Here is a 25786-nt window from a genome sequence, read left to right as displayed (position 1 = left end):
ACTGAGTTCTTCATGGATGCTCTTTGGTTGAGCAAATCTGCATTTTAGTGTATCTGTCACATGTAGTGGGAAGGAGGCATAATTTCAGTCGTGTTACTCGAACACAGGGCACAATTAGTTTCTATTTTCCATTTTCTGAAATTACTATTTTAATGTTTGATAGTTGAGAGTTAAATGCTGGCCTTTTGGTTTGGTAGCTAACCATGCACTTTCCATATTCCTGTAATGGTGGGCCTACTTAGCCAGCTGCAGTGCAGTTGTGTATTGGTGCTGAAAATATCCCACTACACCCAAATATTGTTCTCTTTATCTAAACTGTCCTCTGATCTCTCGATCAAAATTTCCAACTGGCTATCTGCCATTAAAGATGACATGGCTTTGCTATCTCTGATTTTAAAATCTAGCAGTACAGAGGCCCCCTTCTTCCCTGTCAAATACTCTCTGTCATCTATGACCCTTCTCACACTTTCTCGACTTTCATGTCCAAAACTGCAACAGCAGCTCACCTCAACCGCCTAAATATTTGAAAAATCAGGCATCTCCTCCTTTTCAGTTTTGCCAAACATCTCTTAACCACTTTTATATTTTCTAAACTGGACTACTGTTCTAGCATCCTCTTTGGTCTCCCCAACTGTGCTTTCTGTCCTCTCAAAAAGATAATTTGTTTTGCAACAGGACTCTCACCGAACTCCCTCACATCACATCTACTTCCTCTTACAGTCACCAGGGTGGATAGCTTGCAATGCAGGCTCAATTTAAATGTATTTTCCTGGTACGCAAATCTATCCATGGTAAGGCACCACTATATCTATCCTTCTCTACCCAACTGTACAAGCCTTCTTGTAATCTCTGCTCTCCCTCCTCGGCTATCCTTCTGGCACCTCGCCTTCCTGTGCTTCCTCTCATTTCCGCTCTTTGCCTATTTTTGCTATACTTGCAGGGAATTCTTATCCCCCAGACATCTGAGAAACAGTCCACACCAATTTGTACAAAATCAAACTGAAAGCCAACCTCCGCACCTCCAAGTTACCCTCTTAACCCTTTAAGTGCCAAGGACGAGGTATCTCGTCCTTGACAGTGCACACGCAGTGCCAAGGACGAGATAGCTCGTCCTTTTCGGCACCTTGTTTTGAGCGATCTGTAATCCAACCCCCGGGCTATGTGAGGGGGAGGTCCCCCCTCACTGCCAGGGGGCTGGATTACCTTCAGTTTCACGTCGGCGTGCGTAACGCACGTCGGCGTGAAACTGAAAGTAAATCCACCGCAGCAGCCATTTTCGGCTGCTGCGGTGGATAAAGAAGGTGAGTGCCCTTCTTTGTCAGCCTCGATCTCTGGCTGTATTTCAAGCTGGAGATCGAGGCAGGTATGGTTGGAAAGGGGAGATTCTCCCCTTTCCAACGACATCAATTGTGTGGCATTGCTGCCCGCGGATCGGGTGCAGGGTGCCTCGATCTGCGGGCAGCAACATCACAGATCAAATGAAGATCCGTTTGTGACGCGGGGGGAGGGGGGCTGCTTACTAGGTAAGCGGCCCCCTTCCCCCTTGGCCCCAAAGCATGGGGCCACAGTGCCAGGGACCCCTGGGGGCAGATGGTCACTGCCCCCAGGGGTGAAATAAAAAAATTAAAAAAAATAAAAAAAAAATTAGGGATGGAGGGAGGTGGGAGGGGTTTTGGGGCCCTGGGGCCCACTGGACCACCAGGGATGGAACAAAAGTGGTGTCCCTGGAAAGGGGACTTTCTCCCCTTTCCAAGGACACCACATATGAGGCATTGCTGCCTGCGGATCGGGCTCAGGGCGCGCGATCCGCGGGCAGCAATGCCAGTGGATCAATGAAGATCCATTTGTGACGCAGGGGGAGGGGGGCTGCTTACTAGGTAAGCGGCCCCCCTCCCCCAGTGGCCCCAAGGCATGGGGCCACAGCGCCAGAGACCCCTGGGGGCAGATAATCACTGCCCCAGGGGTGAAAATAAAAAAAAAAAACACAACAAAAAATCGAGGGGAGGTGGGAGGTCGGAGGGGGTTTGGGGCCCTGGGGCCCACTGGACCACCAGGGATGGATCAAAAAGTGGTGTCCCTGGAAAGGGGACTTTCTCCCCTTTCCAAGGACACCACATATGAGGCATTGCTGCCCGCGGATCGGGCGCAGGGCGCGCGATCCGCGGGCAGCACTGCCAGTGGATCAATGCAGATCCATTTGTGACACAGGGGGAGGGGGGGCTGCTTACTAGGTAAGCAGCCCCCCTCCCCCAGTGGCCCCAAGGCATGGGGCCACAGCGCCAGAGACCCCTGGGGGCAGATAATCACTGCCCCCAGGGGTGAAAATAAAAATAAATAAAAGCAAAAAAAAATGGAGGGGAGGTGGGAGGTGGGAGGGGGTTTGGGGCCCGGGGCCCTGGGGCCCACTGGACCACCAGGGATTGATCAAAAAGTGGTGTCCCTGGAAAGGGGACTTTCTCCCCTTTCCAAGGACACCACATATGAGGCATTGCTGCCCACGGATCGGGCGCAGGGCGCGCGATCCTAGGAAGGGGCATCTGATCCCAGGGAGGGATCGAAGAGGTGGGGCCCCCCTATCTGCCGCCAGGAAGGGGGCCCCCCAGGGAGGGTTGCATGAGGTGGGGCCCTCCATTTGGGGCAGGGGGGTTGAGGGCCGCCCCCCGTTGCGGTACATCATTCGCTGCCAATTTAGGGTGGCCCTCAGCCCCCCCTAAAAAGCAGCCTATGAATTTGTATTTTGTTTTTTGTTTACCCAACTTTGCTTGGTGCAGATGGCCACATTAGTGTGGCTATCTGCCCCCAGGGTGCCCAAACCCTACTGCCCCATCTATTGGGGGTCCTGCCCCACCTTTTGGGGTGGCCCTCTCCCCCCTCACACCAAATGGAGGTGGGGTGTACCTCACGCAGCCATTAGGATGAGGCCCAGGGAGGCCTGCATGAGGTGTGTCCCCCAGCCATTGGGGGTCGGGGGGGCACCACAAAAGGGGGGGCAGGACCCCCAATAGATGGGGCAGTAGGGTTTGGGCACCCTGGGGGCAGATAGCCACACTAATGTGGCCATCTGCACCAAGCGAAGTTGGGTAAACAAAAAAATAATACAAATTCATAGGCTGCTTTTTAGGGGGGGCTGAGGGGCACCCTAAATTGGCAGCGAATGATCTACTGCAACGGGGGGTGGCCCTCAGCCTGCCCTCACCCCAAATGGAGGGCCCCACCTCATGCAACCCTTCCTGGCGGCAGATAGGGGGGCCCCACCTCTTGGATCCCTCCCTGGGGTCAGATGGCCCTTCCTAGGAGCAGATATCTGCCCCCAGGGAGGGTTGCATGAGGTGGGGCCCTCCATTTGGGGTGGGGGGGGGTTGAGGGCCACCCCCCCGTTGCGGTACATCATTCGCTGCCAATTTAGGGTGGCCCTCAGCCCCCCCTAAAAAGCAGCCTGTGATTTTGTATATTTTTTTTTGTTTACCCGACTTTGCTTGGTGCAGATGGCCACATTAGTGTGGCTATCTGCTGCCCCCAGGGTGCCCAAACCCTACTGCCCCATCTATTGGGGGTCCTGCCCCACCTTTTGTGGTGGCCCTCTCCCCCCCCACCCCAAATGGAGGTGGAGTGTACCTCACGCAGCCGTTTGTAGGAGGCCCAGGGAGGCCTGCATGAGGTGTCCCTGCCACCCATTTGGGGTGGGGGGGAGAGGGCCACCACAAAAGGTGGGGCAGGGCCCCCAATAGATGGGGCAGTAGGGTTTGGGCACCCTGGGGGCAGATTGCCACACTAATGTGGCTATCGGCACCAAGCGAAGTTGGGTAAACAAAAAAAATAATACAAATTCATAAGCTGCTTTTTAGGGGGGGCTGAGGGGCACCCTAAATTGGCAGCGAATGATGTACTGCAACGGGGGGTGTCCCTCAGCCCTCCCCGACCCCAAATGGAGGGCCCCACCTCATGCAACCCTCCCTGGCGGAAGATAGGGGGGGCCCCACCTCTTGCATCCCTCCCTGGGGTCAGATGCCCCTTCCTAGGAGCAGATATCAGCACCCAGGGAGGGTTGCATGAGGTGGGGCCCTCCATTTGGGGTGTGGGCGGTTGAGGGCCACCCCCCGTTGCGGTACATCATTCGCTGCCAATTTAGGGTGGCCCTCAGCCCCCCCTAAAAAGCAGCCTATGAATTTGTATTTTGTTTTTTGTTTACCCAACTTTGCTTGGTGCAGATGGCCACATTAGTGTGGCTATCTGCCCCCAGGGTGCCCAAACCCTACTGCCCCATCTATTGGGGGTCCTGCCCCACCTTTTGGGGTGTCTGAGAATTGTCTTCATTTCCGGCCAATTTCAGAGACATTTCCCTGTGTCCACTCACCGAAACACGTTGCCAACAGCAGATGTCATACCTTCTCGTGTTCCCACAGGTGTCCTGACGAAAAAGGTACCTCGCATGTGTGGGTGCACCTACCGGGGGCGCAAAAGGAAAAGGGTAACCCGCTGGTAACCCCAAGCCTTTTGCCACTGCCCATTTTGTTCATGTGGGCAACCTACAGATTTGGACCTAGGGTGTCGAAGCCAGCAAGGAAAACAGGGAACCCCATGCATTTCCCAAAAGAGGACACCCGTGGGAATGCACAGAGGTCTGACTTGCGCGAAGCGGCCCAGAATTTATAACCCAGAACCCCAGACAAAGTGAACATTATGTTTTTTCCCCACCAAATATCACACTTTGTCGGGGATTGTGGCTAATAAAAACTGGGGCAATTTGCGCAAGGCGGACCTCTGTGGATTCCCACGGGTGTCCTCTTTTGGGAAATGCATGGGGTTCCCCGTTTCCCTTGCTGGCTTCGACACCCTAGGCCCAAATCTGTAGGTTGCCCACATGAACAAATTGGGCAGTGGCGAATGGCTTGGGGTTCCCAGTCGGTTACCCTTTTCCTTTTGCGCCCCCGGTAGGTGCAGCCACACATGTGAGGTACCGTTTTCATCGGGACACATGTGGGGACGCGGGAAGGTAGGCCACGTGTTGTTGGCGGTGTGTTTCGGTGGGTGGCCAGAGCGAAATGTCTGAGAATTGTCTTCATTTCCGGCCAATTTCAGAGACATTTCCCTGTGGCCACTCACCGAAACACGTCGCCAACAGCAGATGTCATACCTTCTCGTGTTCCCACAGGTGTCCCGACGAAAAAGGTACCTCGCATGTGTGGGTGCACCTACCTGGCTGGCAAGGGGCAAGCCGAAAACGCAAGCAACCCCCAGTCTGTTTGCAGAGGGGAATCTCAGCCATTCTGCCGTCCGGCACAACATGCAGATATGGGCCTCGGGTGTCCAAGCCACCAAGGAAAACAGGGATCCCCATGCATTTCCGAAAAGAGGACACCCGTGGGAATGGGCAGAGGTATGATTTGCGCACATCGCCCCAGAATTTATTACCCAGACACCCCCTCAAAGTCCGAAATGTGGGGAAAAAAACGCATTTTCTGAACATTTAGCTCGGCGCACCCATCGAAACACGCCCCCAACAACACATGGCCTACCGTCCCGCGTTCCCACAGGTGTCCCGATGAAAACGGTACCTCACATGTGTGGGTGCACCTACCTGGCTGGCAAGGGGCAAGATGAAAACGCAAGCAACCCCAGTCTGTTTGCAGAGGGGAAACTCAGCCATTCTGCCGACCGGCACAACATACAGATATGGGCCTCGGGTGTCCAAGCCCCCAAGGAAAACAGGGAACCCCATGTATTTCCGAAAAGAGGACACCCGTGGGAATTCGCAGAGGTATGATTTGCGCACATCGCCCAAGAATTTATTACCCAGACACCCCCGCAAAGTCCGAAATGTGGGGAAAAAAACTTATTTTCCGCACATTTAGCTCGGCGCACCCATCGAAACACGCCCCCAACAACACATGGTCTACTGTCCCGCGTTCCCACAGGTGTCCCGATGAAAACGGTACCTCGCATGCGTGGGTGCACCTACCTGGCTGGCAAGGGGCAAGCCGAAAACACAAGCAACCCCCAGTCTGTTTGCAGAGGGGAATCTCAGCCATTCTGCCGACCGGCACAACATACAGATATGGGCCTCGGGTGTCCAAGCTACCGAGGAAAACAGGGAACCCCGAGGCCCATATCTGTACATTGTGCCGGTCGGCAGAATGTCTGAGATTTCGCTCTGAAAACAGACTTGGGGTTACTTGTGTTTTAGGCTTTCCCCTTGGCGGCCAGGTAGGTGCACCCACACATGTGAGGTATCGTTTTCATCGGGACACCTGTGGAAACGCGTGACGGTAGGCCATGTGTTGTTGGGGGCGTGTTTTGATGGGTGCGTCGAGGGAAATGTGCAGAAAAAGCATTTTTTTCCCCACATTTCGGACTTTGCGGGGCTGTCTGGGTAACAAAAAACTGGGGCGATGTGCGCAAATCATACCTCTGCGGATTCCCACGGGTGTCCTCTTTTCGGAAATGCATGGGGTTCCCTGTTTTCCTTGGTGGCTTGGACACCCGAGGCCCATATCTGTACGTTGTGCCGGTCGGCAGAATGTCTGAGATTTCCCTCTGAAAACAGACTTGGGGTTACTTGTGTTTTAGGCTTTCCCCTTGGCGGCCAGGTAGGTGCACCCACACATATGAGGTACCGTTTTCATCGGGACACCTGTGGGAACACGTGACGGTAGGCCATGTGTTGTTGGGGGCGTGTTTCGATGGGTGCGTCGAGCCAAATGTGCGGAAAAAGCGTTTTTTTCCCCACATTTTGGACTTTGCGGGGCTGTCTGGATAATAAATTCTGGGGCGATGTGCGCAAATCATACCTCTGCGGATTCCCACGGGTGTCCTCTTTTCGGAAATGCATGGGGTTCCTTGTTTTCCTTGGTGGCTTGGACACCCGAGGCCCATATCTGTACGTTGTGCCGGTCGGCAGAATGTCTGAGATTTCCCTCTGAAAACAGACTTGTGGTTACTTGTGTTTTAGGCTTTCCCCTTGGCGGCCAGGTAGGTGCACCCACACATGTGAGGTACCGTTTTCATCGAGACACCTGTGGGAACACGTGACGGTAGGCCATGTGTTGTTGGGGGCGTGTTTCGATGGGAGGGTCGAGCAAAATGTGCGGAAAAAGCGTTTTTTTCCCCACATTTCGGAGTTTGCGGGGGTGTCTGGGTAATAAAATCTGGGGCGATGTGCACAAATCATAACTCTGCGGATTCCCACGGGTGTCCTCTTTTCGGAAATGCTTGGGGTTCCCTGTTTTCCTTGGTGGCTTGGACACCCGAGGCCCAAATCTGTACCTTGTGCCGGTCGGCAGAATGTCTGAGATTTCGCTCTGAAAACAGACATGGGTTTACTTGTGTTTTAGGCTTTCCCCTTGGCGGCCAGGTAGGCGCACCCACACATGTGAGGTACCATTTTCATCGGGACACCTGTGGGAACGTGTGACGGTAGGCCATGTGTTGTTGGGGGCGTGTTTCGATGGGTGCGTCGAGCGAAATGTGCGGAAAAAGCTTTTTTTTCCCCACATTTCGGACTTTGCAGGGCTGTCTGGGTAATAAAATCTGGGGCGATGTGCGCAAATCATACCTCTGCGGATTCCCACGGGTGTCCTATTTTCGGAAATGTATGGGGTTCCCTGTTTTCCTCGGTGGCTTGGACACCCGAGGCCCATATCTGTACGTTGTGCCGGTCGGCAGAATGTCTGAGATTTCGCTCTGAAAACAGACTTGGGGTTACTTGTGTTTTAGGCTTTCCCCTTGGCGGCCAGGTAGGTGCACCCACACATGTGATGTACCGTATTCATCGGGACACCTGTGGGAACGCCTGACGGTGGGCCATGTGTTGTTGGGGGCGTGTTTCGATGGCTGCGTCGAGCGAAATGTGCGGAAAAGGCGTTTTTTTCCCCACATTTCGGTCTTTGCGGGGCTGTCTGGGTAATAAATTCTGGGGCGATGTGTGCAAATCATACCTTTGCGGATTCCCACGGATGTCCTCTTTTCGGAAATGCAAGGGGTTTCCTGTTTTCCTCGGTGGCTTGGACACCCGAGGCCCATATCTGTACATTGTGCCGGTAGGCAGAATGTCTGAGATTTCCCTCTGAAAACAGACTTGGGGTTACTTGTGTTTTAGGCTTGCCCCTTGGCGGCCAGGTAGGTGCACCCACACATGTGAGGTACCGTTTTCCTCGGGACACCTGTGGGAACGCGTGACGGTAGGCCATGTGTTGTTGGGGGCGTGTTTCGATGGGTGCGTCGAGCAAAATGTGCGGAAAAAGCATTTTTTTCCCCACATTTCGGAATTTGCAGGGCTGTCTGGGTAATAAATTCTGGGGCGATGTGCGCAAATCATACCTCTGCAGATTCCCACGGGTGTCCACTTTTCGGAAATGCATGGGGTTCCCTGTTTTCCTCGGTGGCTTGGACACCCGAGGGCCATATCTGTACGTTGTGCCGGTCGGCAGAATGTCTGAGATTTCGCTCTGAAAACAGACTTGGGGTTACTTGTGTTTTAGGCTTTCCCCTTGGCGGCCAGGTAGGTGCACCCACACATGTGAGGTACCATTTTCATTGGGACACCTGTGGGAACGCGTGACGGTAGGCCATGTGTTGTTGGGGGCGTGTTTCGATGGGTGTGTCGAGCGAAATGTGCGGAAAAAGCGTTTTTTCCCCACATTTCGGACTTTGCGGGGCTGTCTGGGTAATACAATCTGGGGCGATGTGCGCAAATCATACCTCTGCGGATTCCCACGGGTGTCCTCTTTTCGGAAATGCATGGGGTTCCCTGTTTTCCTTGGTGGCTTGGACACCCGAGGCCCATATCTGTACGTTGTGCCGGTCGGCAGAATGTCTGAGATTTCGCTCTGAAAACAGACTTGGGGTTACTTGTGTTTTAGGCTTTTCCCTTGGCGGCCAGGTAGGTGCACCCACACATGTGAGGTACCGTTTTCATCGGGACACCTGTGGGAACGTGTGACAGTAGGCCATGTGTTGTTGGGGGCGTGTTTCGATGGGTGCGTCGAGCGAAATGTGTGGAAAAAGCATTTTTTTCCCCACATTTCGGACTTTGCAGGGCTGTCTGGGCAATCAAATCTGGGGCGATGTGCGCAAATCATACCTCTGCGGATTCCCACGGGTGTCCTCTTTTCGGAAATGCATGGGGTTCCCTGTTTTCCTCGGTGGCTTGGACACCCGAGGGCCATATCTGTACGTTCTGCCGGTCGGCAGAATGTCTGAGATTTCGCTCTGAAAACAGACTTGGGGTTACTTGTGGTTTAGGCTTTCCCCTTGGCGGCCAGGTAGGTGCACCCACACATGTGAGGTACCGTTTTCATCGGGACACCTGTGGGAACACGTGACGGTAGGCCATGTGTTGTTGGGGGCGTGTTTCGATGGATGCGTCGAGCGAAATATGCGGAAAATGTGTTTTTTTCCCGACATTTCGGACTTTGCGGGGCTGCCTGGGTAATAAAATCTGGGGCGATGTGCGCAAATCATACCTCTGCGGATTCCCACGGGTGTCCTCTTTTCGGAATTGCATGGGGTTCCCTGTTTTCCTCGGTGGCTTCGACACCTGAGGCCCATATCTGTACGTTGTGCCGGTCGGCAGAATGTCTGAGGTTTCGCTCTGAAAACAGACTTGGGGTTACTTGTGTTTTAGGCTTTCCCCTTTGCGGCCAGGTAGGTGCACCCACACATGTGGGGTACCGTTTTCATCGGGACACCTGTGGGAACGTGGGACGGTAGGCCATGTGTTGTGTTTGTGTGGTTTTCATAACGTTTTGACCCATTTGCTGGTGCCCTTTGTCTCACAACCCTTTCTTTTCCCAAATGTGACCTACATTTAGTCGCTGCTTTATCCACCATGCACTTTTGTAACCTGCACAAGTCACCTACCCTTGAAAAGGTCTGCCTGTGCTCTTTCAAAAAATGTATGGCTGCCGTTCCTCACCACATTGGTTTTCCCAATTTACACATGCTTAATGTGTCTGGTCAGGCCGTGAGCGTAAAACTCCTGTGTACCATGGCTCAGTGTTTGGCTTGTGGTATTGCTTGTTTTGTAAAAACACTACAAAAATGGTATGCTCTCCTAACTGCAAGAGTCGGGGGAATGTAGCGGAGCATTGCTTTTCTCAAAATTCATAGAAGCCATTGCCGTACCAAGCCAACCATGTCCAACACATACCTTTTTTTCAGTCATTTTCCCGCTTTTCCCCCATTCGATGGCAGTTTTCCCTACCTAGTTGTTGCCTGACCTATGCCCCTTCCTAAACTTGGAATTTTGTCTACTTTTCAGAAATATATGCCTTTCTGTCCTCCAATTTGGCTTTCCTGCCCTTTTCTTCCATTCCGTCCATGCATGTCCAATTGGCAAAAATGGCAAAAATCGCCTACCACTCACAAAACGGTTGATAACCACATCAAATAATTTTTTTCCATTTCCACTCAACCTGTTCCTGAAAGCCACGACATTGGGGAACTCAGCACAGCAAACCATTTGTTCCTAGCTCTTACAAGGAAAAAACCACAGGCTTCTTTGTACATCATTTTATTGGCATTTTTTGAAAAAACCCAACATTTTCGCACTTTTTCCTTATTTTCCCTCACCCCCCTACAGCAACCTGGGATTCCTGGGTGGCGTTACGACCGCCTACATATGGGAAAAAAAGGAGCCAAATTTGGCCGAGATATCTCATGTAACAAAAAGGGTACAAGCCATTGAATGGCCACATACCAAAATCACCAAAAAAGGCCCTGGCACTGGGGAGAAATACCCAATGGACTTAAAGGGTTAACCTACCTCTCATCTGCCTTCAAGCTAACATTTTTCCCTTGCCTCTAACCTGCCTCTGTCGCTCACTTTCTCTGCCTCCTCTCTAGAAATTCATTTCATCCATCATAGTCACATACCTAACACAGCTGGCCATACCAACTACCTGCACTTAAAAATGTCTAATGTTAATTGTCCTTAATCTATGTATCGCCCCCCATGTATAGGCCCCGGTGACTGTTCAGTTTACTCCCCTCCACAACCTGGTCAGAATGTCACTCGTACTCACCCGATTGTATGAAGCTCACTGCCTCCCGTCAAATCTGCTGTCTTATCGATTGTATGCTCCTTTGTGAGCAAAACAGCATTGTCCTTCCCTGTATATAAATAAATAAATACAATAAATACATTTCTGTCAGGTGAGCAGCACACAGCCTTTGAGATGCACCCTATAGACACACATTTTAATCAAGCTAGCACAATTCCTGGTGAGTATCTGCTACCCTGTGCTTCGAAAACAGATTTGTGATTAGGACTGCATGTTGTTTACGCCGGGAGGAACTGTCACTGTGAGAAGAACCTTAGTTCTGTTCTGTGGCTGCAATGTATCTAGAGTAAATCCTTTCACCTATTATAGTACACAACGTATAGAGAAATGAGTAAATCATGAGTCAAATGGTCCTTCCCATAACAATGTTAATGTTAAATGTTGAATGTTAAAGGTATTTGTACCACGCACCGTCACCAACGCAGTTGGTCCCCAGGCACTCGGGCGGATCTGCAAGCAAGAAGGCGGTATGGGTTAGTAGGGGGAAGAGGGAGTAGGATAGTGAGAGGACTTGTGTTCTGTTGGCAGCTTCATCTCAGTATACACCGTGCTCTGAGCTCTGTATCGGAGCTATGTCAGTCCTCGTGTGCTGTTGTTGCAGTTTATGTGTTGTTGCAGTGTGGTGAAGTGAATGCGGCTTGCAGTGCGAGAGGTAGATGTGTTCGTAAGTATGCAGAAAATTTGAGCTTTTTTGGTTAGTGGGTTATATTTTATGCAGTTATCTTCACAATGTTGTTGAATGCCAAGATTTCGGGAGTCCTGCATGGTGAGAAAACAGCTAGATTTGCGAGTCTCGTAAAGTGGGAGAGAGGCCCAATGTGTACTAATGTATCCATAGAGTATAAGAATATAAATGCAGCTTGGCGTATTTGTTAAGCAATATGCATGCATGTGTGTATAGGAGTGTTGAGAGTGATACAGCACAAGCCAACTTTACAATGCAGTAACAGGATACAATCATATGGACACAACTAGACTAGTGCAATAATAAGGGTGGAGTTGGAGGATGTGGAGGGGTGAGTACGGAAAGTTAAAGCAGGGAAAGCAGGTAATTGAAAGAAATGCAGACACAGTCAGGGAGGTTCTACTGCTGTGCTCCAGTTGAACATATATTTCTGTGTGTTTCCATTGATCTCACCTTTGACAAATGCACTGTTAGATCCATGGGTCTGCATCAGGGGCATGGGAGACACATATAATCTGGGGAGGACAGGTGACATCTTGGGGACTTTGCTTTATTTATTTATTTATTTATTGTGTTTTAGTCAAAGAATTCGACTTTTCACAAAATTAGAATTAAAAAAGCAGTACGTATTAAATTACAAATATCACTGTATAAAACAAGAGAAAAGAGGAAAAAAAAACAGAAGAAAATTAAAGGATGCGGCAGCAAAGAACATGTCTTTGTATGTTGCATTTCTGGACTTATCATCTGACTATGAGCTCATGGTAAGAGAGAGGAAATAACAATTAGTTCCACTGGGCCACAGCTAGGACGCCAGCTTGTTAAGAGTCAGATCACCTGTAAGTGGACTCCTGCCAAAAAAAAGAGTTGCAGCCTTTTCTACCAACTGCAAGTTGCTACTTTTTTGTGTGGGGCAAGTAGACGTGTGTGTCTCTTGGAATGGAAGGATGGGGGTTTCAAAGAAAGAAATCTTGTTTGTATCTCTGAGTAAGCCCTGTTACAAGAGTAGAGGGACCAGGTGTGTGATGTTGCTGCTTTGACTGTCCTCCGGCGGGAGGGGAGGTACAGCAAACAAGGAGGATGAGTGATCGCAAGCCCACCCCCTTATAAGCACTCCCGAGGTCCGTGGCATGATGTGTCAGACCCAGGGGATGCCTAGTAGATGGGGTGTATGTGGACCCAGCAGGGTGGCCAGGGGGGTAGCCCGCTATGTGGGCTGCCCCTCTAGTGCCCCTGCGAGGGCCGGGCAAGCCTCTCACGAGGAGTCTGGTCCCACTTATTCCATTTCATGCTGGCTTCAGAGCCTAGCCTTTCTTTGCCTTTGTTATTCTGAATGCAGAGCTGGGCTCTGTTCCTTTCTTGTTTAACATTTGCTGCAAAGCCTGATCTATTTGATTCTCTCATATGTTACTAGGACGGCAGAGCATGGGTCCTCTGCCCTGTTACTTTATTCAAAGAGCCCTTCTGGCCTTCCTTTGCCTCTCCCTTGTCTCACTGCTTGCTTGCTTAATACATACCTACTTGCTTGAACACTCAACATATTCTCCCTAACACAGCAATGGCAGCTGCAGTCTATCTTAACTTCTATTTGTTCCGTATTTTGAATTGGCCTCTTATTTACACTTTTCTGTCTGCAGGGAAAAGGCATTTGCCAGTCACTGCCATGATGGCTCTACCTGGACATAAGAAGGCAACAGCTAGCCAATATTGGAAGAACATGGGCATATTAAGCCAGAGGCTGACAACTGCCTTCCAAATGCCTAAACAAGAGACAACTCTTGCCTTTGTTTCTAACAGTAATTCAGTGGTTGAAGAAACGCGAGAACACACATATTGCTTATAAAAGAAGGGGATGATGGCACACTTGGTTAAGGCATTTTGATCATGACAGGAGCTAATTTCCAGCTGCAATTAAGCAATTACCTTTCAGAGTTCTGGCTTTAAATAATGTTAGTATCACCTGGAAAGCACAGAGGTTGCTCAACAGGGTTCCTGGAGCATGAGGGGTACCCTACTCGTGGGCATTGATGATTGGAGGGCATTCTTGCCCTGGTTTGGAGCCTGGCCCCTACAGCCATGATGGGGGGAGGGGCCTATTACTTTTGGTTGTACGTACCCTTTGAGGGTGGGCAGACATTGTCTCCTGCTTTAGCCCACTAACAGCTCTACTTTGCAACTTTATCACACATACATGTCAGGTGGCATGTAACTCAATGCTACTAATGTTATCAGCCTCAGAAGTCTGGAATCCTTTTCCACATCAACTAGGGTACAGGCTTGCTGTCTGGGATTGTGGGTAATAAATTCTGGGGCGATTCGCACAAGTCAGACCTCTGTGGATTCCCACGGGTGTCTTCTTTTCGGAAATGCATGGGGTACCGTGTTTTCCTTCGTGGCTTTGACACCATAGGCCCAAATGTGTAGGTTGTCTCCCCAAACCCTTTGGGGGTTACCAGTGGTTTAGCCTTTTCCCTTTGTACCAAGTAGGGGCACCCACACATGTGAGGTACCGTTTATGCCGGGACACCTGTGGGAACGCAGAAAGATTGGACATGTGGAGTTGGCAGCGTGTTTTGATGGATGGCAAGAGGGAAATGTCTGAAAATTGTAGTTTTTTCACTAAATTTCAGACTTTGCCGGGGATTGTGGGTAATACATTCTGGGGCGATTCGCGCAAGACAGACCTCTATGGATTCCCACTCGTGTCCTCTTGCATGGGGTTCCCTGTTTTCCTTGGTGGCTTCCACACCCTAGGCCCAAATCTATATGTTGTCCACATGAGCAAAATCTGCTCTTCCGAAAGGCTTGGGGTTACCAGTGTGGTTTTGTGTTTTTTTCCACCAAATTTCAGAGACATTTCCCTCTGCCCACCCCCTGAAACACGCCGCCAACAACAGATGTCCTACCTTACCGCGTTCCCACAGGTATCCCGACGAAAGTGGTACCTCACATGTGTGGATGTACCTACCTCGGCGCAAAGGGAAAAGGCTAACCCACTGATAACCCCGAGCCTTTCGGCAAAGCAGATTTTGCACATGTGGACAACCTACAGATTTGGGCCTAGGGTGTCGAAGCCACCAAGGAAAACAGAGAACCCCATGCATTTCCGAAAAGAGGACACCCGTGGGCACCGCCTTTCCACTGAAAACATCCATGTTGGTTTAGTGACCCCCACATCCACTCAAAACAAGTTATCATTTTTTTATTTTTGTTTTGGTTTTGCCTCTTTCCTAGGGGCAGATTGTGCTAGCAATCTGCCCCCATGGAAGGCTACATGAGATTCCCCCATCCATTTGGGGTGGGTGGGAGAGGGCCACCCCCTTTCGATTAAAACATCTATGGTGGTTCAGTGGCCCCCACACCCACCCAAAACAAGTTATAATTTGTTTTATTTTTGTTTTGTCCCTTTCCTAGGGGCAGATGGGCACATGTGTTTGGCCATCTGCCCCTGGGGGAGCAAAATGTACTGCCCCAGGCTTGGAGGTGGCTCTGCCAATATTTGCAGTGGCTTCCCCCCACCCCAAATAGATGGGGGCATCCCATGTACCCCTTGCTAGGGGCAGAAATCTGCCCCCAGGGAGGGCTACAAAAGGTGCCCCCCATCCACTTAGGGTGGGGGGAGCACCACCCCCCTTTTCAAACACAAAAAATCCTGGTGGTCTAGTGGCCCTCCTTGCCCCCACCCAAAACAAGTTACAATATATATATTTTTGTTTTGTCCCTTTCCTAGGGGCAGATGGGCACATGTGTGTGGCCATCTGCCCCCGGGGGGGGGGTCAAAACGTACTGCCCCAAGCTTGGGAGGGGTGGCTCTGCCAACATTTGCAGTGGCCTCTCCCCCCACCCCAAATGGATGGCGGGCCTCTCATGAACCCCTCCTAGAGGAAGAAATCTGCCCCCAGGGAGGGCTACATAAGGTGCCCCCCATCCAATTAGGATGGGGAGCAGGACCACCCCCATTGCAAAAATCCCTGGTGACTAGTGGTCCCACCCACACCCAAAACTACATTTTTTTTAAAAATATCTTTTTTATTTGTTTGCCCCACTTCCCTGGGGGCAGATGATCACCCATCTGCCCCCAGGGTATTGCCCTCATGCTTTGTGGGCCAGGTGGGAGAGGGCAGCTTACAAAGTAAGCAGTCCCTCGCCCCACTTCAAAAACAGATCCCTGCACGACACACCAAACACATATTCTGGGAGGGATAAATGACATTACATACCCCCACTTAAAATAGTGGGGGAGTTTGGACCCCATGTCCCCCCCATGTCCTACGCCCATGGTCTGCATGAATGATTAACTCCCTTGCATTCAGCTGCTATGAGGGAGATAGCAACCCCATACTCCCCCCCGCCCAACAGAGGACCACACGGATCTCATATCATTAAGCACCTCTTCTCATCTTTGTTCATGCTGTTGTTTACCGGAAACATCCAAAATGACCGTTTATAAATGACTGAATGCATGATTTGGCCGATTTTCGGCCATTCGAAAATTCTGAACGGCTGAAAAGTTTGACCACATCACGCATTCGGTGCTGCAGGCTGCAGGGGTGTCCCCCAAACCCTTTCTCAATATATTGTGAGCGGGGGTTGCAGGGGTGTCCCCAGCAGCCACCCCCAAAAAAATTAAAATAAAAAGGAAAGGACCCTGCAGCGCCGGTTCCCGATCACGGACGTGAAAGGGAACAGGTGTTGCAGAGACTCTGCGAGTCAGCGGGCGCAAGGTAAGTTGGTAGGTGGGGTGGGGGTGTGGGAGGGGGCTGGGGGCCAAGTTGGAAATGTTCTGGGGAGAAAAGAACAAAGGTTATATCGGAAAAATTATTTTCGGTCTTTTCTCCCTCGAACATTTGGATCTCAGGCTTTCAACCCCGATCCTTGTTTACCGGCTTTGGAAACGATAAGCAGTGAATTATATTGGGCAATCACTGTATTTTAAAATGTTTTTTTTCACAAGTGGTAATCGTGATCATTATGCTTCTTTTGTGGAATAATTCCTAAACAGAAATTAGCCTAGTTGTTTTCTCTGGATATGAATTGCATAAACTGCACAGAGTGGAGCAAATGAAAACTCTATATAGGTATACAGTATTTCTGCATTCTTTTGCTCCCTCGGTGGTTCTAAATTGCACATGGTAATATTGCATGCCATAGTGCTAAATTACACTGTTTTATAGCCTTCACTTGAATTGGGCATTTTTGTTTTAAAATATGTGGTCAATGTGAACACACATCGTCTACACATATTAAAAATAAAAACACACTTAACTGGTTAAACACGTCACGCAGCACAATTTACCCACTGGCATGTACAATACTAACCCGTGAAATTTCGCACCAGTGTCTCAAAAAGCATAGGGGTGCACCAAAACTAATGTACATAGCACAGCTCTGTAAATGTAATCTGAACACTGGTGAGGGTGAAACCACTCCCTAGAAGCAAATCTGAAATGTTGATGTGTCAGTATGTACTGATTAATTGTCCTTTGTGGTGCAGAAAATTAGCATCATCTGAAAAGTTAATGTTGTGATAGGTTGCTCGGGCCAGGGTAGTGTATTAGTAAATGCATTTGTAGGTCAGAGAGACTGTTTTCGTGTTGGAGCAGGATTCAATGGGCAATCTGTGGAAATACAACATGATAGGTGATGTGTGCTCTTGTCACAGTGAGCCTTTTTAGTGGATGTACCTCTACCTTCTGGATTACTTGAGGTGTTAAAAAATGCTGTTTAAGTGGGCTTGACTATGGTGTTTTTTTTTCTGCATTAGAGTATGAAAAGCATATTGATTATTTCCTGTAAAGCTGAGAAGAGAGATAATCCTTGGGTATACATCTCGTGCAACTAAATCGGGATCTGTTCTTTGTGTGGAGATGAAGGTGAGATTTGAAAGCCTACTTGATAGTCAGTCAACAAGGAAAGTCGTCTTTTTGTCAGAGTTGCTTGGTGTCTGCATGTTGGCAGAAGTACAACTGGAGATTTCAATCAGGCTGCTAGGGACAATATGAACTGGCTATGTTTGGGGATAGCACATATCCCTGAGAAAACTCACACTGTGCTGATACAGACATATATTTTAAGTGCTTATTATTTTCTTGGATCAAGTAAGCTGTTGAAACCATGCAAGGAGTCGCCTGCAAATGCCCAGTGCCATCTTGCCGATTTCATGCTGCCCACATATTCTGAACATAGGTTGAGTTGGACAAATAGGAAGGTTTTGCCATTCTATATTCTGATGAGTGCATAATAGAGGACATGGCATGTGTGCGTGTCTATTTGCATAATACACAGACGTTGGACTCCACATTGAGGGTCTTTTTCATCAGAGTGCTGCCATCAAACTTCCTCAAAATTGAAAAAAAAGAATTACTGATCCAAACTTTTGGTGACCCAGGTATTTACGCTGGCCACATTAGGACGTGTGAATGATGCCCCCCTTACCAACCAATACACCACATGGTCTGCCCCCTCCCAAGCTCCCAGTTACCCCAACCTCTTCCCGACAACATTAAGAATGTTTTTCAGTTTTTAGGAGTTCCAATCTCGAAAATCTTCCCTAACGCCTTGGGGTGGGGAGGGGGTATCAGACCATTATGGCAGTGGTGCATGCGATAGGGCCCTGACGAGGGTGAATACCAGACCATTATGGCAGCGGTGCATGCGATAGGGCCCTGATGCGGGTGAAAGGAGCTTCTCCTTTCTGTCAGTGCCCTCAGTATTTCCGCTTGTGTGACTTCGAACTCCCCTGAGGGAAACTCAGAGGAAATACAAAAGGTTTGTGGGACTCAAACCACTGAAAATTCAGATGGTTTGAGTTGTACATGAATCAGTTTGCTCTCCCACAGAAGTTAGCACCGATAAGAAAGCATTATTTGATTGTAGTTGTTTTTTTCAATTGTCTTGGCAAAGAGGGTATTCATGTAATGAGATCCCTGGGATGTTAGGCTTTGTTTCTCAAATATGTCTGGTTAATCCTCGAGGATGCAAGGGAAACATCCTTGGGAGAGTCACATTAATTAATTCGAGCAAAAAACTACCAATGCTGCAGAAAGTACCATAGAACGCAGTAGTGCTATCCCCAAACATATTCAGTTCATATGGAGAACTGTTTTTTTGTACAGTGCTTCAAACGGAATTTCGTTAAAAGCAGTGTTGATGGTTGAGTTATTTTGTTGTGTGCTGAATATGCTTTACACTCCAAAAATACAGTTTGGACGGTTCCATGAATCAGGGTTTGTGTAGGCAGTGCAAAGTCAGTTTTCAGCAGTGCAAATCCACTTTGAAGTGGGCAAATATTCCATGAATCGGGCCCTATGTATTTATGAAATAATAGCAGGTTGAGCACAAACGTGAACAATAAAAATTAGATAAAGCACAAGGGTGTTACATCATAGCTAGAGGGGAAGCATTTTTAATTTTTTGAATTATTTATTTTACATTTATAGCAGTGCACAAAGCTCTGAGGCATCTAGACGCTAGTTACAGTTACAGTTGGGTTATGGGTTACATGGTTGCAAAACAGAAAGAGAAAAGGCAGTAACACGGCAAAGGTAGGGAGCTATACAGTAAGGGTTATACAGGTGCACGCCAAATGTGGGGTAGGGGGTGGAAAAGCAATTCCAATGTGGAACAAACAATGGGAAATAAGTTTGCAGGACGAGAAGCTAATGGACAAGCCCCATTGCAGGGTCCTTGTTAAAGCACGGTAGGTCTGTAAGAACACAGTAAGCATGTAAATGGGGCACAGTAAGATTCAGTGTTACAGGCTGGAAAAGCCGCACACAGGGGGGCTGGGGGCTACATTAACAGTGCAATCATAAGAGCCAGGTGTCAGTACGTCGCAAAAGCGATTTTAGTTATTGGAAAGGCATATAAATGGGCAGCAGTAAATAAAGTGTCACAAGCCTGCAAAGCTGCACCCAGTGGGTCTGGGGGCTACATGCATTATAGGCAGTTACAGTAGTATATAGCAGGGATAATACATTGAGACATAAATAATTAGAAAATTCAACAAGACAAACCCCCCTGGATGGGTCTAGACTAAACAAGTTAGTGTGCAGGAACACGGCAGGTATACAGGGGACAGTATAACAGTAAGCACAGGTTACAGTAACAGTAATGTAAAATGAGTACTGCGCTTTGATACATAAATCATTAGAGAATTGAGCGAGACATACCACCCTTTATCTGGGTCCAAATAAAGCAAGAAGGGCATGCTGGGGCACAGCGAGGTGTACAATGGGAACGGTGAGCCGGTAGGCCACAGTAGGCTATTACTTCTGTAAAGATAGGTGTGATAAAATGAAGAAAAAAATATTGAGGATGTTCGATTGGGAGCTACATTGGGTGTACGGGTATTGGAGTCTGTGTTAGTTATGTATAAGAGTGATAGGCATCCTTATCAATTGTGTGGGTGTCCGTGGGTTTATGGCGAGCATCATTTTGGTCCACTGGTTGTCCAGCAGTATGTCCGCAAAGGCCAACAAATATGCTTGCACACCGGCATGATGGGTGGACGAGGTAAGGTAAGGGGGACAGCGCTGCAGTTGAGATGGAAGAATGAAATCCTTTTGGCTTAGGGAGGCTTCCCTAAGAGACTCTGGAATATGGTGGCGGGTAGGGGGTGAGAAATGAGCTTTACAAGTGAAAACTGAGCATGGATAGTGACAGCAAGGGGTGCAGGAAGCAAGGCTCTTGTGGAGTTTAATCAAAGGCTCCAAACAAACAGAACTGAAGGGTGCACTGTAAAAATGACCTACCAGCCCTCAAGAACCATCACAATGGAAATTGGCCTATTAACGCAGACTGTGTGGGTGTCTTTTTCTAGTAGAAATCCAGAGAAAGCTAACAAAGAAAATGTATTCAGAGTGCAGATTGGAAAGGCACATCACATTGCTGGCTGAGAGCTAAATGGAGCATTTTTGCTGAAACTGCCACCCATCAAAAGGGTGCTAATCTGTGACAACTCAGACCCACTTTTCAGCATAAAAAATGAACAGCAGGTAATTGCAAATATATTTTGTTCATGACTGAAATGAGCAGCCCTGTACTTTCAGTTGTCATATTTTAAAAACAATGCTGTGTGGAAAAAAAAGAAATCCACTTATGCAAAAGCAAAGTGAACCATGATCAGTATAACACATAGTAGTTCAAAGAATCAAGTCTGATGTTAGAAAATGCAATATGTGATTTAATTCAGCCAAAGACAATCTGTGGGTCTCTGGACAGATTTCACAAATGCTTTCCCCCACTGCACACATGGAGAGGGAATTCCCTTGAAGCTCTTGCATCCCAGCTATTTACAACTGCAATAATGTGTGGCCTGCCCTTAAGGGTATTCAAACCAAATGTCCCCCATTTCCAGACCTGTTGTCTCTGAGGGCCCATTTCTTTGCAGGGCAGATGGCCTAGCCAGTGCATGACTGGAATGTAGGGAGGAGCTGTGTAAACAAGGGCTTTAATCAATGGAAGCTTAATCCAGAAAGAAAGACAAGAAAATAGGAGGTTTTCAAATGGAAATGATGGTCAACTTCAGATAACAGGACAAAATTCCAGATGTCAGCACGGCCTCATGACATCACAGGGCATGCCTGGCTCATTATCTACAGTGTGAGATCTCTGTGTAGCCGATGCATCCCAACTATTTACGACTTGCAGCGCCTGCCAACTTCAAACAGCAAAGAGACTAATGGATTTTACCCCGGCTTTATAAAACAACACAGTCCAGGAGGATTTGGTCACGTGCTAGACAAGAATGGCAACTGGCCTGAAGAAAGGGGAGCTACGATTTGCATACATATGATTTTTTCCCATTAGTTTAAAATGACTATCATAATTGATTTTTTCAGCAACCACAAGTAGCGCTGCATCCATTTATTGGTGATTTTGTTGAAATACAATGTATCCACATGCGACTTAAGGAATTGCAATGGCAAGCTAAAATGTGTTTCTGGCTGCTCTGAAAATGTCCTGAATTTAAGAATTGACTGGATAAAATTAGGTATTTGAAGAGTAAATTGCTCACTAACTGCCCTTCCCAGCTGCAACTGGGCCCTTGCTCCTCCACCACCACACTCTCGAGCTGTGGCATCGCCAGGGTTGTATCTTATCACCATGGCTCTTCAATATCTACCTCACCCCCATGCTCACCTGATCTCTTCTCTCCTCATTTCCAGTGTTATGCCAATGACACACAGTTTTCCATCACACTTCCGTATACTTCCCCCTTTTCATCCTCTCTCATACCTGATTGTCCACCATTCAGGCATGGATTGCAGCAAATGATCTCTGTCTCAATGCCAGTAAGACAGAGATCCTCCTCATCGGGACACTTTTGCTTTCTTTTCCTGCTACCCTTTGGGCACCCTTTCTGGCCCCCAACCCCCTCCATCCTGTGAGGCCAAAAGCATCTGTGTCATCCTCGACTCAGCTCTCTCCTCACCCCTCGCATCATGGACCTTACTAAAAAGTCCCACTTCCAGCTCCACCTCCTCAGAGGCATTCTGCCTTTTCTCACCTTCCTGCAGAAACTCAATGTCTCCAGAGCGTTCGTCCTATGCAGGCTGGACTACTGCAACAGCCTCTTTATCGACCTCCATCGTTCCTCCATTCACCCCCTCCAGCTAATCCAGAATAGGGCTGCAAGACTCATCCTTAGCTTCAAGCCCAGGGACTGTATGTCTCTAGCCCTACAATCTCTCCACTGGCTCCCAGTGGATGCAAGGAGGATCAAATTCAAGACCCTCTGCATCATCCACAAGGCCTTCTGGGGCTTGGGACCACGCTATCGCCAACTTTCCTTCCCTAAATACTCCCCTGCAAGAGCCCTATGCTCCTCTAATTCAAATTCCCTGACTGTCAAATGCATCTTTAAGCAAATATTGTGTGTCCGATCTCTCTGCTCGGCTGGTGCCTCCCTTTGGAACAGCCTCCCTGCCCCTCTTAGAGTTGGGCCAGACATCCTGAAGTTCTGGAAACTGCTCAAACTCTTCTCTTCTCGACCTCTTCCCCCCCCTGCTAATCACCCCACTGCCGCTGTGACCAGTGGCCTCTTCCTCATGAATCTTATTGGATCCCAGGCCCTTCCTCCTGATCAATACCAGCACCTCTCACCCCACCACACTGCCCCACTGGCCCTTGATTGGTGGCTCTGCATACCACCTTTGAGTCAGCTATACTAGCACTTATCCGGAGGCTCTCTTCCTTGGCTCCCCTTAGCACTTCTCTCCCCTGCCCTTCTCCAGCACTTGTCCACTCCTCTGCTCCCCCTTCCAACCCCTTCCCCTGCACTTCTCTTCACTGCAGGTGAACGGCCGAATGCCACAAGGCCTAGTAGGACCATGATTGTGTAGATGGGCGGGCCAAATCTGACCCTCATGCCCTCTACATGACGCAACATGAAGGCAGAGAAACAATAAATGTGCCTCACTTTTAGGCCCATTGCCGCAATCATCAATGTATCACAGGTTTGAGAAGCGTGATTTGCACAGACAACTGTTCAGACCATACCCAATCGATGACTTGGACGAAATGGAAATATCGATCGAGCAAGTCAACTACTGCAAAACCAGGCATTAATGATGTCATCACTGACATCACGACATAGCCGCATTATACAGGGTGATCATGGAGAACTATAATTTCAGTAGGGGACGGATACAGGTTAACTGACGTGATAGATGAGGAGTTGTTCCAAGATGATCGATCAGATAGCGAGGTGGTTTTTGACATACAAATTACATATTGGGCGAAAATACATTACCGGGAAGTGCCGCATAGAACTGCCAAAACCACCACCACAATTCTTCAAGAAAGACTATGGGCGGGTATGCAGTGTCTTATGGACCAATAGTCCCTATGACATGGGTCTGCTAAAAGAGATAGGAGCGGTCAAGATAAAGCTTAAACCAGGGGATATTTTACCAAGGGCAAGACAGTATCCGCTATCAAGGGAGGCAGACAAGGTATTTCTAAGACTATAGCTGCATTAATGTGGCAAGACATTCTGATAACCTCCAAATCGCAGTGCAACACTTCAGTGTATCTGGTGAAAAAGGTGATTTGGGGATCCTGGTGTTTTATTCAGGATTTTGCACTCATTGAACCATTGTTGAAGAGAATTCTTGTTAGTTCCGAACCCAGCAACAATTCTGTGCACCAATGCAGCAGAAGCTATGCACTTCTCGGTAATAGACTTGAAGAACGACTTCTTTTCTATACCACTCCATGAAGAGTCACAGGACTTAACTTCCTTCCTATATAGAAACCAGAAGTGGAAACACATGAGACCCCAACAAGGGTACTGTTGGACACTGTTAAATATGGATCAGTGACTATCAGGTGGATCGAGGAAACATACAGTTAGCGAGCACAGTCATAAAATACATGGACAACATTTTTTTGGGTAAATCAGAGGAACAGTGTCGAAATGACTTGGTATATTTGCTGACAGTATTGGCAGAAAAGGGTTATAAGATGGACAAAGCAATATTTCAATACTGCCAAAGGGAAGTGGTATACATAGGCCAGTTCATATCAAAAGAAGGGTGAAAAGTGACTCCGGAATGGGCTAAAGCGATCAGTAGACCGCTGATGCCAAAGACAGTGAGAGAAATGCAGCAGTTTCTGGTCCTTTGAAATTATTGCAGAGTCTGGGTGTTTGACTATAGCACATACACAAGACCTTTGTTGAGCAGGTTTAGGGAGGCACAGAGAGGGAATGGTAAGTTGGTATGAACACATGAAATGACTAAATTCTTTGAAGAGCTGAAGAAAGCAATATGCACAGCTCCAGTAGTAGCTATCCCAGACTATCACAACTCATTTCATTTGTTCTCAGACTCCAATGGAGTAGTGACGACTGCAGTGCTCACGCAGAAGGCTACTGTAGGGCACAAGCAATTAGCTTATTATAGTAAACATTTATACCCACTAAAGAATGGATATTACCCTTCTGAGCAAGCTCTGGCTGCTGCCACATTCATGGTAGAGAAGCCAGTGAGTATCACCATGGAGTGCAGCACCACACCTTATGTGGAGCATGCCCTCTTTGCAATTCTCAAAAGACCTAAGAGTACTTTCACAACGCAGCAGGCTTCTGGATATGATGTAATTATCTCGAACACCGTAATCAATATATTGAGGTGAAGGATTGTTAATCCGGCAACATTTGTAGCTGAGCCCACAGAAGAGGGAGACTATGTGCACAACTGTATTACATACATGGAACAGTATGACAACATCCCCAAGATAGGGGAAAGCCATTTGAGGGTGGAGAGGTGCTTTATATTGATGGGTAATCGACAATAGACCAGACAACAGGATAGAGGCATATGGGAATGGCAGTGGTGAGAGTAAAAGCAGACGGTACAGCAGAAGTGATAGACCACACTAGATTGCCTTCACATCTTTTGGTGCAAGCAGCAGAATTAGTGGCTCTCATAATGGTATTAGAAGCTCTAAGGGACCAGGAAGTCACAGTGTATTCAGATTTGGCCTAAGTGATGTCTACAGTACACTTTGGGTTGCCATGATGGCAAAATAGAGTCTTTAGATGTGCTGATGGCACACCAGTGCATCACGCACCCCTCTTGGGTAGGCTCTTAGATGCGCTTGAACTCCCAGCAACAATAGCAGTCGTAAAGTGCCAGGCCCACATGAGTGGGGAGGAGGCAGTCTCCTGGGGTAACAATGCTGCAGACTTGGAAGCAAAGAGTGCTGCACATTTTTCAGGAATAACAGACTTCGATACCCCATCACACACACATATAAATCTGCACAATATGATTCTATGGGAAGCCTATAATATGTTACCAGCCAGACAGATAATGGAGTTTCAGGGAAGGGCTCCAACAGAGGTGAAAGACTTATGGGTGACAAGGGAATGTTTAATTACTCCTATGGATGCTCTGTGGTGAAAGGAAAGCACAGACAAGCTACTACTCCCGATAGCATTATTGAAGATTGCATTCATGCAACTGCATTATCTCACTCATATGGGTAAATAGATAATCGCTTCTCACATTGGGGATGATTGGTTCTGTCCTAA

Source organism: Ambystoma mexicanum, chromosome 5q (genome assembly GCF_040938575.1).
Source record: "Ambystoma mexicanum isolate Mex_15411 chromosome 5q, UKY_AmexF1_1, whole genome shotgun sequence".
Taxonomy (NCBI): Eukaryota; Metazoa; Chordata; class Amphibia; order Caudata; family Ambystomatidae; genus Ambystoma; species Ambystoma mexicanum.
The sequence above is the reverse complement of the archived record's forward strand: the minus strand, read 5'-3'. Positions refer to the sequence as shown.